Genomic DNA, 18558 nt, shown 5'->3' with positions numbered 1-18558 from the left:
ACAGAAAAGCTGGTGTGTTCATAGACATGTATGCATTTTAGGCCATCAGTGTTCAGCACTCGATCGCATCTTGAAACTCAGGTTAACACCAGTTGTATCGGTGCTCGGCTCAACTGACAACTTCCCCTCATCTCGTGTTTGTGTTTATGTAAATGGACAGCACACGTGCACATGTGCGTGCGTTCACACCAGGCTAGTTTTTCATTAACTGGCAGCCAGCGCCGAGGCTCGGACGTGTTTGCCCTGTGACCCAGACACTACCTGTCTGCTGCCATGGTTACGGGGACGGAGCAGGTTTAGCGGCCTGACTCTAGGGATTACTTTCCCCTGTCTTAACAATCGGGCCCGAGCCCTAGTGGCAGTAAAATGGACCAAACTGCACCCTCACCAGTTAGGGAGCTCTGCACTGTGCCCCGGTGGCCTTTAAAACTGTCCTAAGTGCTGTGTAAAGGATTAGAGCTGTACAACATAATTGCTCTGGTGTCAGTGACTGTCCCTTTGTGATCTGGTTCACTTGTAGCGATTAGCTCTCGTAAATGAAGGCGCTCATGGCGCGGACTGGATACAGGTCTGAAGGGCTTAAGCTCAAACACATGTTGAATCTCATTTCTTTGTCACAGAGACCTACATTTTGCCAGTGGACAGCAAAATGTGTTAAATATTAACATTAAAAATTTGTCATTTTTTTTATCATCATCATTTTTGTTACTTAGTGATTAATTAGAGGTTTAAGCAATAGATTTACTGTTTGACACCATTTGTGTGTGTGCTTGTTTTCGATCAAAGTGCCTGATTAGGTTCAAACGAACCACAGAGGTCATTCTGACATGTCCTGTCTGTATCAGTGACCTTGGAAAAGAGCCCACTGACTCGATTTTGCCCATTTTTATCTACATTGCTCTTGATTTAGTGATAAGCACTGGAAGCATGACTCCTGTGCTGAAGACTGTGATCCGACCGGTCCACAAAGGGTCACTACCCCCTGGCCCAGATCTGCTGACTTAGCAGAATCACAAAGGCCTCTCTTATTCTCTCTGGTGACTTGCAGTGTTGCAGGTGTCCACCAGATGCTGCAGCCCGCTCTGTCCCAAAAAACCCAATTTAAAGGAAGCGTGTGGAAACGTTTCTGTGGCGGTGGTGTAAATGTCATTTACACAGACCAAAAGAGACTCTTGAAAGAATATTTAATACTGCTGCAATGAAAAGCTTTGCAAATGTAAATCCCATAACAGGGTGCACATGTGAAAAGCTAAATCATGTCTCAATATATAATGTATCTGATACGAACTTGCACTAACTTTAAGCAACTTCACAGTTAACTTTGTGAACAAAGCCGGCCCCGCCACAAGGCATGCTGGGAAGATTGGCTGCTGGTGAAAGCGCCTTCCAGTGTCCAGACAACGACTCTAGAAATCTTTGCGAGGGCTGCAAATGAAGTTTGAAAGTAGAAATAGGAAGAGCAACAAAGCGGAGAGCTCTCGCAGCCTTCTCTTAAAGAGACATCACCAGCATGCAGCATCCGACAGACAAACAGTCAAATGTAGGCTCGTGTAAGTCCTCGTATGTAGAAAATCTAATCTTATCAATAAAGCAGCCTGAGGTTAGATTATTTGATGCTTAGCAACATTCAGTTTTTCAGTAGAGTTCCATTGTGATGAGGCACAGGCCTGCAGTAAAAGGCGGCGTGGCTTCGGCTGTAGTGGTGTTAGTGGTCAGGGGAGCCGAAGCTCAGCTCCACACGGTGGTAGGCAGCCTGGAGGGTCCTGAGCCTTCACTTCACCGCTCCCCTGTTTGGCTCTCACACATTGTGCCATTCAGATCCCAGACCTACATTCACCCTGCTCTGGGCACCCCACCATTGTGAGAGTGAGCTCATTTGAAAAGCCTTCAGGATTTTTTGGTGCAAGCAAGTCAGCGCTTTTTGCATTTGTTCCAGTCTCGAAGATTTTACAGGCCAATTGAGACAAGCGGATATGGAGCATGCCAAAGAGAGTTTTCCTCTTCATCGCCATCTTCATCACCATCTTGTCTCTGTTCCTTTCACTCAGTCTCTGACTCTTTTTACCAAAATGTAGTGTGTTTGGAATCAGTGATACACTCAACAGATCCAAGAAATATACGACTGATACATGTCTCATAGCTATAGCGATCGGCGTGTTCGCCTTCCCGTCGCCGCTCAGTCTGTGGAGGGGTAGAAAGCCTTTAGTTGGCAACTAGTGTAGCAACAGAGGATCAGATAGAGGAGAGCGAGGTAAGTGCCAACCTTTCAATCCTGTCTCCTTGCAGGCAGACTGCAGGCGGGCTTAGCGCTGGTTGGGCCGAAGCAGCAGACAAAGAGGCCTAATCGCTTTAATTAGCCTAAGTGTACCTTGTTAGGCTCACTATCGGCTTGGTCGCTTGAGTTTGAGAGAGAGACCGAGAAAGCGCATTTCTGTTAGCATAAAATCAGAATCGGTCCTTGCAGTGGTTGTAACATCGTTACTGTAAGTTTTACGTAAATTAGAGGAGACTGTATCCTGTTAGTACCTCCAGTTGCACAGGAAGCAGCACTTTGATTGCTTACTAATACTTTGATATAATCATGATAATCATCAGAGCTATCATTAGAACTGTAGTTAAACGTCTGTCTACACCCTGACCACTAGGAGGCATAAAGAGATGAAAAAACCAGCTAGCTTGGTTTACGCAGCAGTATGGATAGTTGTAGTGAACTCATTATAATGTTTGTAACGCCACCAGAGGCGATGGGGGTTTATTGTATGTTGATGTTCTGTGGGTGCGATGTTCTAGTTGCTCAGCTTTCCCGACCTCTAGCTCGTCTACTCCTGTACTTATTAAGTCCTTGGAAACCAACTTGACTTCTCACCTGACTTTTCTTGCTCGAGGGTCTAACCTGTCTGCTGCCGTGTTTGTGACATATTCATATTGAGGGCTTTCAAATTTTAATTTAGTAGATGCGTTTTTGGAGGCAGTGACATCATGGACCCCGGCTGCTAGATCCTGCTCAGCTTTACACATCTGGACAGTAAATCGGACAGCTCAGGTTTTGTCAGGGGATCATGAATGAAAGGCTCTTTTCATGTCTAACCATAGAATCTCACTTGGATTGAAATCTAGGCTCCGACTCAGCAAGTGAAGAACATTAAGAGTTTGCTTTAGCACCAACTGTGTGTAGTTTTGGCTGGATGCTCTGTGTTATTGTCTAGCTGCATATCAAATGTTTCCCCAGGTTGCGGTTCTCTTGCAGACTGCATCAGTATTTTTTCCAGATTTTTATTACTTTCTTTTTTTTTTTTTATTTCATTCTACCCTCATCCTGCAGAATCCTTCCAGAGCCCGCTGCCAAGACGCAGCCCCACAGCATGATGCTGCTACCACCGTGCTCACGGTGGGGATGGTTTGTTTGTGTGTGCTCAGTGTTTGGTTATCACCAAGCACAGCGTCTGTGTGAGGGCCAAAAAGCTACATTTTGGTCTGACTAGACATAACTAACTGTCCCTATAATAACCGTTTCCCTGTGTTTGGCCTCCAGAACCTTCAGCTTGAAGGAAGCGTCTGAGCAGCTCCAACCTTAAGGGAAGGGGTTAACGTAGTTGTTACTGCGGGGGGCGTTGTCCATCTGTCCGCCGGTGACTCGGTGCTCTGACAGGACAGGAATCTGCCTGGCCTTGAGCGCTAACTCGTCCTGGTCAGTGGGAGGAGGCTGTTTAAAGGATGTGACGTCTTCTCAACAGACGGGGTGTCAGTGGGAGGTCCCTCGCCCTCAGTGGAGCGGTGGCACCAGGACCTTCCACTGAGACTCTAATCAGCAGCAGGTTGCAGCACAGGCATTTATGAGTGAATACACGGGTCCAGTGATATAGAGTAAATGTGTGATAAGTGATGTTTCTGTGCATGGGATTATTAAAAACAGGCCTAATCCCTAATATCTGGTTTAACACAATTTCCTTTATTGTCTCGAGTTTCTGGTCCACATTGTCTGTTTCTAGTAAAGTGTGTTAGCGCAAACGCTGAACATGATTAATAAGTAAAACGTGAGGCTCTGGTCCACTTCATAGACAGTAGATGGGGCTCGATCTGTGATCCCACTCTGTATCCTTTCTTCTGGCCCCTCCTCCCTATTGTGTGAATTTGGTAGGATCAGGGTGGCTTGGTTCTCCTTCTCTGTGACCCCTCCCCCACCAGACACAGTGATGGCACTCAGTGCCAGAGACACCCCTCCCTTCCCTTCACCAACACTCCTCTCTCCTCCCTCCCTTCCCTCTCCGCCGCAGGCAGACCCAGGCATGGGATCTCCATCTGTGCACAAAGGAGCCTCCTCTATCTGCATACGCTGCACATAAAAGGGCCTTTTGTCATGAGGTCTGCACACATGACCGTCCGCCTTTCACCCCGCTGGAAAAAAAGATCACTCTCTTCAGCAATCCAACCCCACCCCCAACACCAGACTCAACCCCGTCCCCCCTTGGACCTCCACCCCAGTAGATTTACGTCTGCGGAGAGGGAGCGAGAGAGGGAGAGGGAGAGACAGAGACCGATCCGCTCTGAACTCGGCAGAATAGCGACAACCACGCGTTGGAGCTGCTTCCATCAGTCCTCTCTTTCTCCTGCTGGGATGCTTTAACACATTATAGCGTTTGCCATATTGAAATATGGATGTGCTCTTGTATTTGCAGTCACCCGTCCTTACTGCAGTCTCTGACATTTAAGGGGCATTAGTGGCTGGTCTTGTGCCAGGTTATCGCCCTCCTAGTCCTGAGCTCAGTTGCCAGCGGTTCAGTAGCTGATGTCTCATCGTTTGGTGCTGCTTGCTTTCTGAGCCTCTAAGCCAGAATAATGTGTACCATTCAGAAAGGATGACAAACACTGTGTGTACAGATAAATATCAGGACAAGACAAGGTAGAATTCTTCCCCGTTGTGACACCAACAGGCCACAGGCGGTTTGGGGCTATTAGAGATGACGGATATTGGTTTTGAGGGAGATTGAGTCGGTGTAGGGACGGAGTAAAGACGGAGAGACAGCCTAACACACGCTGTCAAGTGCACGGGTGCTGCCACAAAAAACGCTTTCCTCAGCGCTTCCTTTGAAACACACACGGCCCTGATGCCTCGCTTCCAGCCAAATGAGTGTGGATTTTGGAAAACCCTGTAACTCATCTTGCTGCCACTGCACACAGGCCTGTGGTGCAACGGAAGGATAAGATTGACTTCTCCCTGTACCGCCATGTCCTCTGTGTGACCCTCTGCCTCTCCAAGCTGGTGAGAGGTCGTAGGCTGTCGTATCGCTGCTTCCCATGTGTTGTCTACACCTTTGGCCTAATGATGATGATGACAGTGGGTGGAGCTGCAAATATTAACCCTCATCTCCTCAGCATGCTTCATCTAAACTGAGCTGAGACTGTAATCGGCAAAATTTAGCATTAATAATGTTTACAAATACACAAATATATTTATTTATTCGTAACCATAATCTTTAGCACCATAGTCCTTCTACTCGTTCCTACTAACGTATAATAATGGAACAAAGCTCCATCGTATAATAGTAATAATATTTATAATTCTGAAGAGCATTGATGAGGAGTACTTTTTAAAATAGTGTAAAAAACCAAAAACTAATTTTAAACAATTGAAAGGAAATAATGTTCCACATAACTGTGCTGTGCAAAAACAGTGAACCAACTGTAAAAAGAAACAACTCATCAGTTTGTGCAAACTAAATTGTTAACTTCAGGAATAAAATTCATAATAAATAAAATAAATAAACATGATGCTGGTGCTAGACCAGTTTGCTGCCAAATTTAAGTTGCATCATTTTGCTCTCCCTAAAAAAATATTTTACTGCAATTGAAAGTGTCTCTAAATTTGCAGAACTAGCACATGCAGTAATAAAACCTCTGTTTATGCAGCTGTCCAGTGAAACACTCCTTTTCTCCCACATGGATGCAAGTCCTCCTGCTAATAACATTATGCACATCAATTACAGTATGTCTGCACAAGTGGACTCTACTTAATCAGTGTTTTTATTCTTGTCACTTCCAACTCAGGATCAATTTCTGCTTAAGGGCTTTTTTAAATGTGCAGAAAGTTAGAAGCAATCATCAGGCTCATTAAATGGGACTTGGACTAAGTCTACAATTTTTCTTCACTCACTTGTTTTTCATCAAAGCTATTTTGTGACTAGGCAAAGTTTTCTGTGGCAGCCGGACGAGAGAATGTGCTGTGACGTGACTCAGGGGCCGAAGGCTCGGTTGCAGGCACCAGGAGAGTGTGTTTATGAAATGGATGAAGTGTATTAGTTGCATGTTTTAACATCCTGGATGGAGGATGCGAGGAGAGAGTGTGTAAGATAACAGACCAGCACACACAGTGCTTGTTGAGTGAGCGTGGCTCGGCTGCAGGGCTCGGTGCAGCCCTGCAGCGCAGACGCAGGCATTGTGACGTGGCCCCTGAAATGCCAGGCCTGCGCTCTCCTGGCTTAGTGTTGGGTGAGAATAAAACGAAATGACCAGGGCTCTTAAAAGCAGGCATAAGGAGCCCTCAGGGGAGAGCTGCAAACGGGGAGTTCAGGTATGTGCAAGCCCAGTGCAGACCGATGAGGAAGACAGAAAGCTGGATTCAGTTTTTTATCATTATGCTTAACTGACTTCTAAGAATTTGTCCTTGAACATGAGGTGACTCGATTTATTCACAGTTCAATTTAGTAAACACTCATACAGTAATAATAATTGTTTCTTTTTTATTAAATAGATAATTCCCAGATTACTCAGCTGATATAATTAAAATAGGTCCTTTGATGAATTGTTTTAGATCCTGTAATAAATGTAATCTAATTTCATGCATTAGTTTATTACACACCTCTTGCTAAAATGTGTTTTTCACTTTGTTGAAGCCTCAGGTAAAATCTTTTATGAGAGTAGAAGGCGTAGGCAGATTTCTCCAGTGTTTGACTTTGCTTTATAATATAACAGGATGAATAAAAATATGTTGGAACATTTACACAGCTCGACATAATTAATTTAAAAGAAGCTCTCTGGTATGTTATCACGTTATCTAACGTGTCTAAAAGAAAAGAAGGGTTCAGAGCTGCTCGATCTGAATTTGGAAAAAAAAAGTATTTGCATTTGAACCTTTTTTTATCTATATTTAAATTTTATGATTAACGTAGTTCGCTGTGAATTCTTTGCCTAAGCTGCCCTAGTTCGATGCTGCCTTACAAAAGCTGCCCTGATCCAGGACAATATGTTTGGCTGCTGAGGGGCTGCCAGAAGTAGCTGTTGGTTACAGTTAGGGTGCGTCCCTCTTTGGATAGGTTGTCCACTCCGAGCTCTGATATCGAATAGGTCCATAATTTCCAGCTTGTTCCCAGGAGAAGCTCTCACTTGCTTTTTCTCTCACTGTCTGTCTATTCTCCACCTCTTCTTCTGTCAGAGTCCTGTAAGAAACAGCAAGGTGAGTTCCTTCCTGCTCGATCTTCTTACTAATATTAATGGAGGCGTACGTGGCCGTTCCACGTGTTTAGCTTCTTCAGAATGTGCATGCGCCTTACCGTGGTCACAGCTTTCCTAATCAGATCAGACATACTTACATATTACTGTTTAGATTAAATTGCAGATTCGGTCAAATAAATCTGAGCAATAGCAACAGTTTGTTCATCTACAATTGTTTTTTCTTTTTAAAATATGCCACTAAAAGTATCGCCTTCTGTCATAAATTATACAGTAGTTCTTCCAGTTATTAGACTTCAATTAGCAAAAAAAATAGATATTTAAATCAAATCACGCAAATGGTTGCACACGTAAAAACCTCATTTACAAGCTTGTTTCTTGTGGCTAAAATATTTAAATATATTTTCTTATATTCACTTTGGAAAGTTTACCATAGTTTTGTACAAGGGTTTAATTTTAATTTAGGGCAATATAATTAATCCTGGTATGTGACTTATGTGACAAAGAATAAATTGAAAAAACAGGTATTTTAAAATTAATTCACAGTTTTTCAAAAGTGCTTATGTGTGATATCTCCAACTTTGACAGACAACTTGAAATAATATTTTTTTAACTTTTACATTCTCACAAAAGCATGAACTTAAACTTAGGGAAAACACTGCAGAAATAAAATGAATCACTCCGTATGTTTCTATAAAACTAATATTGCTAATTTATTTTCCAATTATTATGATTCCAAACATTAAGTTTGAAGATTGTGAGAAAATGTAAGGCTCCGATTTGAGGCATCATTAACACACTTTCTGGAAACTTGTGGCTAAAACAGCTCAGTGTGACGCATCTACTTTCACACTCAGTAAATTAGAACGTCATGGCACAAAGACTTTGTGAAGACAAGCTGCTGTTCGTGCCTTTCATCATATGATTATCTGGGACATCATCATCTTGATATATCTGGTACATCAATACTGCGCATGTCTTGTGTCCACCATTTTGTGATCAGAACTTTGTTGCACACGCCCCCATTTTATGAACTTCACTTGAAAGTTGCTGGCCTTTAAATAATAATACTTCATTGGAAGCTTGTATTTATTGGCGGTATTGCTGTTTTGAGGTGATCTTTGAATGGGGGCGCCTTGGCGATCCAGAAGCTGTGCAGTGATTGAGTGTATTATAATTTGCCCAGACAACAGTTGTTTTTATCAAGCTGTCCTGCGCCTCACGTTGCTCCTTCGCCTGCGTGCGAGTGAGCATTGAGCAGAGAGCAGAAAGCGGCCGTCACAGATGGCTGCCTGAGGTGGCTGGTGGGGTCAAAGGTTAGATTGTGTTAATAAGACGTGATGTGCTGCCCTGGGACTTCAGCCCCATGAGGGATAACCCCCTAATCGGCATTAGTTAATGTGTTAGTAATCTTTACGTTCTTAAAGCAAACAGCTACGCAGCAGTCAATGGGCTCGCTTGACCTCCCGTGTAACGCTTTTGACCTCGGGGTCATGGCCTTTGTTCCCCGCTCGATGGGGAGTGCCCTCAAAGGTCTTGGGTGTAATAGAGAAGTTGTTTAGACACGTGCAGGGCTTAAGCAAGACCACCTCATGTACTCCGCTCCTTCTCCTGCAGACTGTAAAATCTTCCTGCAGGGCAGAGATACGTTGCATGCCTCTGGGTTACTGTATGCGCCTAATATCATTTCTAGCAGTGGCTGCTGACCAAGCGCTGCGCTGCTCCTCTTCTACCGTCGCCACCTAACGCGCCCTTGAAGTTTGCAAATGACTAAATACAACCGTCAGCTCTCCTGGAGGTCTAGAGGGAGAGCTATAGGAAACCTCATCTTTGTCCTCTCATCCGTCCTCGTCCTCTTCGCCTTATCTGCCCTTCTGCATAACGCAGCATTTACCTTGGCTGACAAATGCTTAAATACGCGTTTGGCGTGTTCTCGTGGCAGCAGCGGATCACGGCACGTGTGCTAAACGAGGTCAGGCCCAGTCATTGTGAGTCTGAAGGTTTGTTCAAGGTCCTGGCGTCTGTGGAATAATCGGGATAATAATTCCTGATTATCTTATATGTTCAGTCCGGTACATACTGAAACACGACATTGACATCTACTGAGATGCAATTAAATTCACCACACGCCTGCAGTACGTGTAGCTCGAGAAATGTCACTTGTTGCTTTTTATAAAATCAGCGCTTCCATTTCCCTCCACGACATGGCGGCGGCTGCCATTTTGTTTCACCATGCGTTATCAATAGCGATCGATCGCGCAGATGCATCAGCGTTCCCGACCACGAGCTTCTCCCTGCGTGGACCAAAGAGCAGCTCCTGCTCCTCAGGTTTATTGAAACGATGATTTTTTTGATATGTCCTGTTTGGTCGCTTCTAAAGTTGGTAGTAGGTGTAAAAATTGTACTAAACGATGAGTGTAATACAACAGCATGCAGCAGAGGAACGGCGTAGAGGAGCACAGCTGGCAGACGACCCAAAACCAACACTGTATCCTTGGATGAACTTCATGTAAGGCACCGTCCTGCACACGGAGCACACGGCTCCACAGACGCTGCACTTTGTGCTGGGACGTCTCACATTCACTGCACTGTGCTTCCTGAGCAGATGAACACACCACAGCTTTATACATTAAAGCCATAACGAGTCCTGGGTTTCCTCAATTGGTTAAAACGCATGGCGAGATGTGACGTGCAGCTGCACTGTTCTAGCAGGGTTCTGCCAGCGCAGCCTCCTGTCTCATTCAGGGAACCCGAGCGGAGAACAGGACCAACCTGCCCCGCGCGGCGTTCTCTGCATTAAGTGCAGACGTCGGCGGCGTTTTCCTGCGTGAAACCTGTCGAGCGGCGAGAGGGGAGCGGAGGGGAAAACCGCTGCTGCGGAGCGTCCGGAGGCTGTGCAGCTGTAGCGGGGAACGGGGAACGGGGTGGAGGCTGCGCTGAGAGCAGCCCAGAGCGCGAGAAGCCATGTTACACAAACCAGTCAGCGAGTGCCCGCTCACATCACAGCCTCAGTCCAGGCTGAGAAGTTCACAGAGAAGTAAGAAAAGTTTAACCCCCACCTTTTTCTGTCATTGTCTCGCAGTCCCCTCATGCCCATCATTAACTCTCAGCGTTAGTGCACAAGCAGCAATGCAACCAAAATAGTTCCACAGCAACAGACACATCTCACATCTCCCTTTCCTCTTTTCCTTTCCTCAGTGAGGTCCTGCAGTTCAGGGCCGAGGGTAAAAAGTTGAAGCCGCGAGCTCTGCCCATGCAGCTTTCAGAAGCGCAGCCAAAAAGGGCAGGAAGTTGTTGTACAATAGCGTTACAGTAATCTGCCACAAATGGAAAAAGCCAAACGCTGATCACCGAGCAGAGAAGGTGGCAGAACACAAGCAGAAAGAGGGAGGGAGGGAGGGACGGAAGGGAGAAAGAGAGCTAGCGTCAGAGAGAGAGAGAGAGAGAGAGAGAGAGACGCTACAGCAAAGAATAATCAATAGTCTAAGATGGTGGAACTGGTCTGGCTGTGGAGGCTCTCCCCCCTCACTTCCCTCTCTGGCCTCTTCGTGTAAACCTGTGCATGGATTCATTTAGGGACAACACAATAACGTATTTAAGCCTCGTGTGTCCTTTTCTGCGACTTCTCTACTGTAAACGGGACAAATCAGCATCTCTTGCTTGTGTTCCTCCACTTTTCCCTGAACTGTTGAATGCGCTTCACCAGGAGAGTGGCAGCTGTTTTTCCTCAAGGAAAGGGAGCCCCCCCCCCCCCCCCCCCCCCCCCAAACAAAAAAAAATGCTTATCAGCATTTTGACTTTGTGCCAAAATAGCTGCAAGGCTTCAGCCTCGGCTTTGGGCTCGCTTTGCGACGGAGTCCGGGCAAGGACGCGCATTCTTCGCCACGTTGCTGAAATAAACAGTCTGCGTGCGTGCGTGCGTGCGTGCGTGCGTCGCTCCTACAGTTAATGCACCCTCAGAGGGCGAGCTCCCAGTCTGCGCTGCTGGTGCAGCCCCACTACAGTACGAGATCAGGTTAATAATTCAAGCTGCTCTCAGAGGCGCTGCATATTTCAGGTATCCTGCAGCAGGACGTGTGTGGCTCCTTCTCCGGCTGCTGTGAGGCGCTGTGTGGTGGAGCGCAGCATGGCGTGAGCCTGTGCACTGCGTCTGCGCGCTGGAGGACTGGATTTCTATGTCGCTCTTCCTCCTCCACCCCTCCCACTGCGCTTTCCACCCTCCGACTCTCTCTCTCCCCCCTTCTGTGTCTCCATCTCCCACCCTTCTCATGCTCCCTCCCTCTCTCCCCCTTTCTCCCCTGTCTCCAGTGCAAATACAGTTCCTTGCCGTGTTGGACATGTGATGAATAAGTGACTGGTTCGCGCGCTCTGCCGCACCTCCTATTTCATCATCAGGCAGAGCTTTCCTCCCCTTCACTGTGCGCTCGCTGTCTCCTCCTCTATTCCTCTCTCGCTCGCTCTCTCTCTCCTCTCTTTTTCTCTGTCTGTTTCGGTCGCTCCCCTCTTTCTGCTCCAGCCACACGCAAGGGGGAGACTTAAGCTCTGCGAGGGGAAAAAAAAGAAAAAAGTCTGCTGCTATTTCTACAGTCAGGGCCTCCCCCCAGCCCGCCCTTCCATAGACGGAGCTTTTTTTTCACTCACTACTAGCTGGATTTTAACCCTCTGCCTCCAACTAACAGCTCAGCAGCTCTGCAGAACCTGGCAACAAGTTGCTTTTCAGGGGCCTTTTCTCACTTTGCCGCATTGATTTTTGCATCACTTTGGACTTTGCTTCGTCGGGTCCGCCGTTTTTTATTTTGCAACATGTTCCCGCGTTCTCCGTCTTTTTTTTTTTTAGGAGGGGGGTCTAGGTGTATTTATTTGGTCACTCTCTTTCGGATGGAAAGGTGAATTCTTTGGCCATGTGACGGGCCCTGTTCCACCTGGAGTGCCGGCGTGCCTGTTCTGTGGGGTGACCTGCCCGTAGTGGACTCGTCGTCTGGTTCACCACTGTGGATGACAAGCGCGATGCACATGTGGCTGTGAAAGCAACGTCCTTCGCCAGCGCCAGCGGCTGCTGTGAAGTACCGCACCTCCTTCGTCTCTGCTCTGTATCTCCTGCGATTTCCTTCCCGTGCCTCTCGGTCTCTGTGTCTCCCACTCACACTCGCGCTCTCTCTCTTTCACGCCGACTGGCTCCTCTAACGGGGGAACGAGTGGTGCGCTGAGCCCGGAGCTCTTTCTGGGACAGGTGCCAACTGCAAACAAAAGACATGAAATAGGAATAAGAGGAAAATGACATTAGCAAAAACGTAAATTGTTGCTGCGAAGTGTCCGAACGTGGGTCTGCACATTGTGTCTCCTCGCGGTCACGGTGCTGGTGTTGCATGTTTGCTCGAGAGCATTATAACTGATTGTAGGCGCCGAGGCAGAGGTTTGAATACTTTGCCACACTTATTCTAGTGAAGGCATTTCATTCGGGACGAGGGAGGGAGTCATGTGGGAGAGCAGCATATAGACTGCTGAATTATTCATGCGCCCAGCCAAAGCTGTGACTGGACTGGTTGAGCTATTTGCATGCATCAGACATGCTGTTTGTCTGTTTGCTAACATTGCTCATTCAGAGACTTGTTAACCAGCAGACGGGCTTAGCTGAAGCCTTGCTGACAGCCTCATGGCCTCCTATTGTTTCAGGCCTCCCCAGGCCCGGACCCAGCCGGTGGCAGGCGTGCCACGCAGCCCTGAGCTGGGCCTCAGACTGTGGCTGAAAGAAGAAGTAAAGCTGGAGCTGAGACTGAGACTGAGGCTCAGGCCGGAGCTGGGGGGCTGATGCTCAGCCGTGACGGGGGACAGATTGAGGGAAATGGCCGGGTCTTACAAGAACCAGACTGGAGCTTATGGCTTTCTCCTCTTCTCGACAGAGATGTGGATCGAGGCGGGAAGAGCTGCCGAATTTTGCATCCCGGTCGGATGTTTTACCATCTCTCCTCAAAAATACTGGTGAGTAATATCTGACTTTAATATTTGTGCGCTCGCGTTGTTCGGATCCACGTGCTTCCCTTTTAGACCTTCGGTGTTTAACGAGCATCCTGTGCAAATAAACATCTGATGCGCTCGAGGTTTAAACACTGCGTCTTTTAAGCAAAGAGCACATTTTTGCAACTTAAAATAAAACTAGAGGCTCATGGACGTTTGGACCATCCAGTTTTCACTAGCACATACAGGAGCAACATATTTAATTTAACTTTGCATATGATTTTCCATGCGTTTGCATAGCCCACAGTAAATCCTGATTCTAATGTGGTACTGAAAACACTGAAATCATTAGCAGCCCTTTGGTTGCTGCCCAGATAAGTGAAGGGCTCTGCTTGTGGAGGTATTTGGTGCGAATGATGCGTTCCCGGGTCAGTGTGCACCATCTGAGCACAAGTACGTGTTGCACTGATCGTTTTGATCGGCTTAATGCTTTCCTGAGCTTGACTGTGCGCTAAATTTAAATGCATGTCTGTGAATGTGGAATTGTGCATGTTGCAGTTGCTGAGCTCGTTTTTGGTTAAGTAGAGCAGCATTGGTTGCAGCAGTGGAGGCCCCACACAGAATAAATATAACACAATCTAACACCATCACTGGATCCACAGTAGTTGCACTTTTGCATATTGCATCATTTTGATATTTGTGTGTGTGTGCGAGCGCCTTCGATTTAAATAGAACACAATTTCTGGCTCATCTTCACTTTTCTGAAACCCCTTTTTTGCTCATTAAACGTTTTCTTTTTGTCATTTTGAAAAAGAGCAAACTTTAATAAGCATCAACCGTCTATTAGTAGTAATTAGAATATTTTAGAAAGACTGAAGGCAAATGAGGAATTTGACTTGCGATAGGTTAGCTAGCATTCGGCGGATTTTACTTCATTTTAACTTTAAATTAATTTAAACATTTAGCTTTCAAACTCTTATTGTAGCAGTCGATGCTTAGAAAATGTTCGCCTTGGCCCCTCTTCTGCTTTTGTTTTGTGAAGGGTGATAAGATCTTACGCTCCTTATCAGGATTTATACAAAAGGGGAGTTCTGTAAGTGCACTGCGTGTTACTCAAAGTGTGTTTCTCAAAGCTTCCAGGTGATTCGTGATTCTCATTCAACTTGGCAGTACATAGGTTATTATGTTCATTCTCGTGAACATGAGCTCTGCTTAACTAGCACTGGACACATGGTTTTGGCTGGCACAGTATCACACTACTCCACCCCTAAGGCCTTTTGGCAGCGGATGGCAGGCTTCCAGGGGAAGGTTGCATGTTGAGAGGCAGATGGCAGGTTGTTTGCAGGGTTTGCAGTATTTTCTGTTGTTGTCAAAGTAGACCTGAGCAGACAAACAACGTGGTGCAGTCCACAACGAGGCAGAAACCGTAGCTTCGCCGTGGAAGAGCCAGTAACGGAACATACACTGAAACCTGCACGTGTGTAAGGGTGTTTAATGCAAAATGTAATGATTTTTGTAGTGATTTTTGTAGTGATTTTTAACGTTGCTGGAGCATATGTACATGAATGGCTCCTGCTTTGGCCCCTTCAGTGTGTTTCCAGACTTCATTAAATGTGTGTGTGTGTGTGTGTGTGTGTGTGTGTGTGTGTGTGTGTGTGTGTGTGTGTGTGTGTGTGTGTGTGTGTTTCAAGTATTTTTCTGCTAAAGTCATACAAAGGTGGAAAATGCTCACTTTACATACTGTCATTCAATATATTTAATATATTTTTCAGATTTATTTTCCATTTTATATCCACGAACATGTGTTTCGCAAATAGCGAGCAACGGCAGCGCTAAAGCAAATTACAAAGCTAGAACAACAAGTTCCCAAACCTGAACTTGACTACTGTAGCCTTGAACTTGAATTATCATCTGCGGGTTTTTTATGAAATTGCACTTTAAAGAAGTATTTTCCATGTGGTTTTTTAGTTCCGGTTAAAAAATGTGTTTGTAAAGAATGAATGTTCCTACTGATAAACACTGAGAAATCTAAAAAAAAAAGGTTGGAAATAAACAATTATTTTACGTATAAATTATTTTAAGTAATTGTTTAGCGTAATGTAACCGCTTGGGCTTTTTAACATAGTAGAAACGTATTAGGATAAATTGTAAGATGCTTTGTTTAATTTGTGGTATGCTGAGAATATCTGTGTTTTAAGCTACTGACCTAAATAATGTATGTGGCTATAAAATGCTACAGTTTTTCAAAATAATGTACTGCCTTTTTTTTACATAAATTAAAAATGATTGAAGATTTGTTTGTAAGTTAGATAAATTAATATTTAAAAAAAATAAAGCTATACTTAAAATGAACTATGAAATCTATATGTTAAAAAATACACCTGACATGATAAATAACACAGTGTGTGTGTGTGTGTGTGTGTGTGTGTGTGTGTGTGTGTGTGTGTGTGTGTGTGTGTGTGTGTGTGTGTGTGTGTGTGTGTGTGTGTGTTTAAACAATGCATGATGATGATGCATGTGCTCATTAGTGGCTGGATCTTTGGGTCTTTGATTTTTGTAAATTGCTACAGATTTTTAATGGTGATGATAATGATTGTTTTAAGGACTTCTAGTAACAACGTAGCACTTTGAAAATATCTGTACACATTTAGTAATTTATTTTATACTACAGCAACTATTAGATCATAGTATTTATTTATTTATGATTTTGACCATTGGAAAAGAAATTCTCTGCAAATATTACATCTCTGATTTATAATAAATTTGATCTTTCACACGATATAATCATTATTTTATTTAGTTCTGTTATATACAAGATAAGATAATGTGCGTTTGATCTGTGAATAACTTTTGGAAATCGTTTCCTGTCGTGGATATTAAAGTTTGCCGTATAGACGTGATGCGTCCCAGCGTTTCTGCCACATACTTCTCAAGTGTCTGTGGTTTAGGTCATGTGCCAGTTCTCTGTGTATTCAGAGTAGTGCGACACACTGGAAGAGAGTCATTCAGAATGCCACTAGTACACTTCCTTTCTTAAGTGGATAAATTGCTATTTAAGATTAGGTGATTTTGTTTCATTTATGAACTCGATGTTGTGAATTTCAGCCAATTTTCTCCTGGCTAATAAGAAATACAGATTTGAGTGGTGAATGGGGCTAAGTGAGTACTCGTAAATATATATTTTTGCAGTAATAATGGAGTCTTTTATTTCCCTCTCTCTCTCTGAAACAGCTTCACTGTGCTGTTTTAAGGACAATGAAAAACTAGAGATAGAGAGAGACCATCATGATGAAAATGATGTGAAATGTACTGAACGCCTGAGCTCCCAGGACGACTGTCAGCGTGAGGCTCTGACTGACACACGCCTGCTGCATGTCCAGCTACATGTCACTTTATTTTGTGTATATTTAATTAATAGACAGTTGTTAAGTTTAAAGGTGGAAAGTGGTTTGGAAGCCTTGTATCACCTGGAGGTTGAAATATTTGTTTTTTAAAGGCTTTTAAGCAAACAATTAGAGCACTTAAGTCAAGTTGTGGAGCACATACATTTATTGTAATTTTATAGCAACAAGTCCCTGAAGCTTTGAGCCGAGTGTTTTAGAGTAAAGAGCAGGGTGGAGCATTGATAGAGCGACCTCACGTCTCATTCTAGCCCTAGTTTAAGTTGGACAGTAAAAATATTTGGACTTGCGTTAAAGGAAGCTTTTTCTGACCACCTGAAAAAATAATGTCACGAAGCACACGTTATATACTGTGGGTACTGTTTAAAAATACGAAGGACATGAAGGCCCAGCCTTGAGGTGATCAATAAGACAACTTTGCGGTTCCACCTTAAGCAGCTGGACAGTGTTAGCTCAGTGTTAGCTCAAGCAGGGCACTGCGTGTGGAAAACAAGCCGGGCCGAAGCCCCCCCGACGGCCCGGCATATTTGAAACGTTCTGCAAAACATACGAGAGCTTTCTCACATTTGACACTACTTGTGTCAGTCACACTCAGATGTGGTCGAGGCTCCACGCTGCCGCCGTCAGTCAGCAGGAGGACGTGCTCAGATCTCCTCAGGCTTTAACGCCAGTCGAGTCTGAGCGGGCCTGCGCGCTGCTGTGCTGTAGCTAGAAGCTGCCCCGCTGTGCAGCCAGTGTGGATTTACAGTGGCCACTACAGGCTGAGATGCACTCGTACAGGGCCGGCGCTACAGTACGGTACAGTAGGAAGCAGGGAGGCCATGGAAGCAGAGCCGGGATGAGCACGCTCACTTTGGGTGCTGTGTTGTTGAGTTATTGCACAAGGCTCAAAAAGTCATTTCTGCCACATATGCTGATTACACACACACACACACACACACACACACACACACACACACACACACACACACACACACACACACACTCCGGAGTCTTTAAGTCCACAAGTTCTCGCTTCTCCCATACATGGAAGCCATTAGTCCATTACTCCTGGACTACTGAGGATTGGAGACCATTTTATTCTCCCTGTGTTAATCAGGATGTCAGCTGGGAGTGTCACATGTAATTTATCCACGAAACCGCAGCAGCTCCACAGAGATGGCGAGCACGGTCATAATGACATAATATTGGACTGGGGGAGAGCTTCGGTGGGTGACAGATGATGTAAATTTTCCTCCCCTTTTTTCCTTTAGACGCTCTGAAACGAGCTGTGTGCAACCTTTAGCTAGCTTTACATCATGGGCCCTCAGGCTGAGGTCAAGGTTTTTCTTTATTTACCCAAAGATAATTTTCCTACAACACTTGCTGCACAACCACAGTCTTGCTGTTTAAACAACTTTCTCATGGGATTTTGTCAGAAGTTTGTTGGGCAGATCACGCAGCCAGATTAATATTTAGCATCATTAACATAAAACTACTGTAAATGTTTACTTTGCCTCTGACCGCTGAATGCTTTCAACATGTGCTTCAGAGCCGTTCGCTTGCGTGCCGCGCCATCGCATGCGAGAGCCTCTTTCAGCAGACGTCGTCGGGACTGATACTTGTTTTATGTACCTGCCAGGCAAAGCGAAATTCCAGATAACGCGGAGCTGCGCCCACTCGACTTTTCTTTTCCAGCGCTCATATATTTCTTCAGCTTTTGGCCGCCGCTGTCGCCAAGGCAATTTAGTCGGAGCAAAACTGCAGAATCAGCAAA

The 18558-nt window shown here is 45.2% G+C and overlaps 1 protein-coding gene and 1 long non-coding RNA gene across 3 annotated transcripts in view; one reads left to right on the top strand and one right to left on the bottom strand.

Annotated features, from left to right (window-relative positions):
- pparab (peroxisome proliferator-activated receptor alpha b) overlaps positions 1-18558 on the top strand; it is a 72895-nt gene that overhangs the window by 27771 nt on the left and 26566 nt on the right. Inside the window, exon 3 of the mRNA XM_055509568.1 lies at positions 13120-13425. The gene's annotated coding sequence lies outside the window, so the exon portion shown is untranslated. The remainder of the gene's footprint in view (positions 1-13119; positions 13426-18558) is intronic.
- Positions 1537-11188, bottom strand: LOC114857107 (uncharacterized). Of its 2 annotated transcripts, XR_005897802.2 has the most exons (3): positions 10506-11185; positions 2264-7433; positions 1537-2181 (listed from the first exon to the last, which is right to left on the bottom strand). It is a non-coding gene; the product is annotated as an uncharacterized LOC114857107 (long non-coding RNA). The 2 variants fall into 2 exon arrangements; XR_003786175.3 differs by lacking the exon at positions 1537-2181 and having other exon boundaries at positions 3281-7433; positions 10506-11188.

This window comes from Betta splendens, chromosome 6 (genome assembly GCF_900634795.4).
Source record: "Betta splendens chromosome 6, fBetSpl5.4, whole genome shotgun sequence".
NCBI classification, from domain to species: domain Eukaryota; kingdom Metazoa; phylum Chordata; class Actinopteri; order Anabantiformes; family Osphronemidae; genus Betta; species Betta splendens.
The sequence above is the reverse complement of the archived record's forward strand: the minus strand, read 5'-3'. Positions and strand labels throughout refer to the sequence as shown.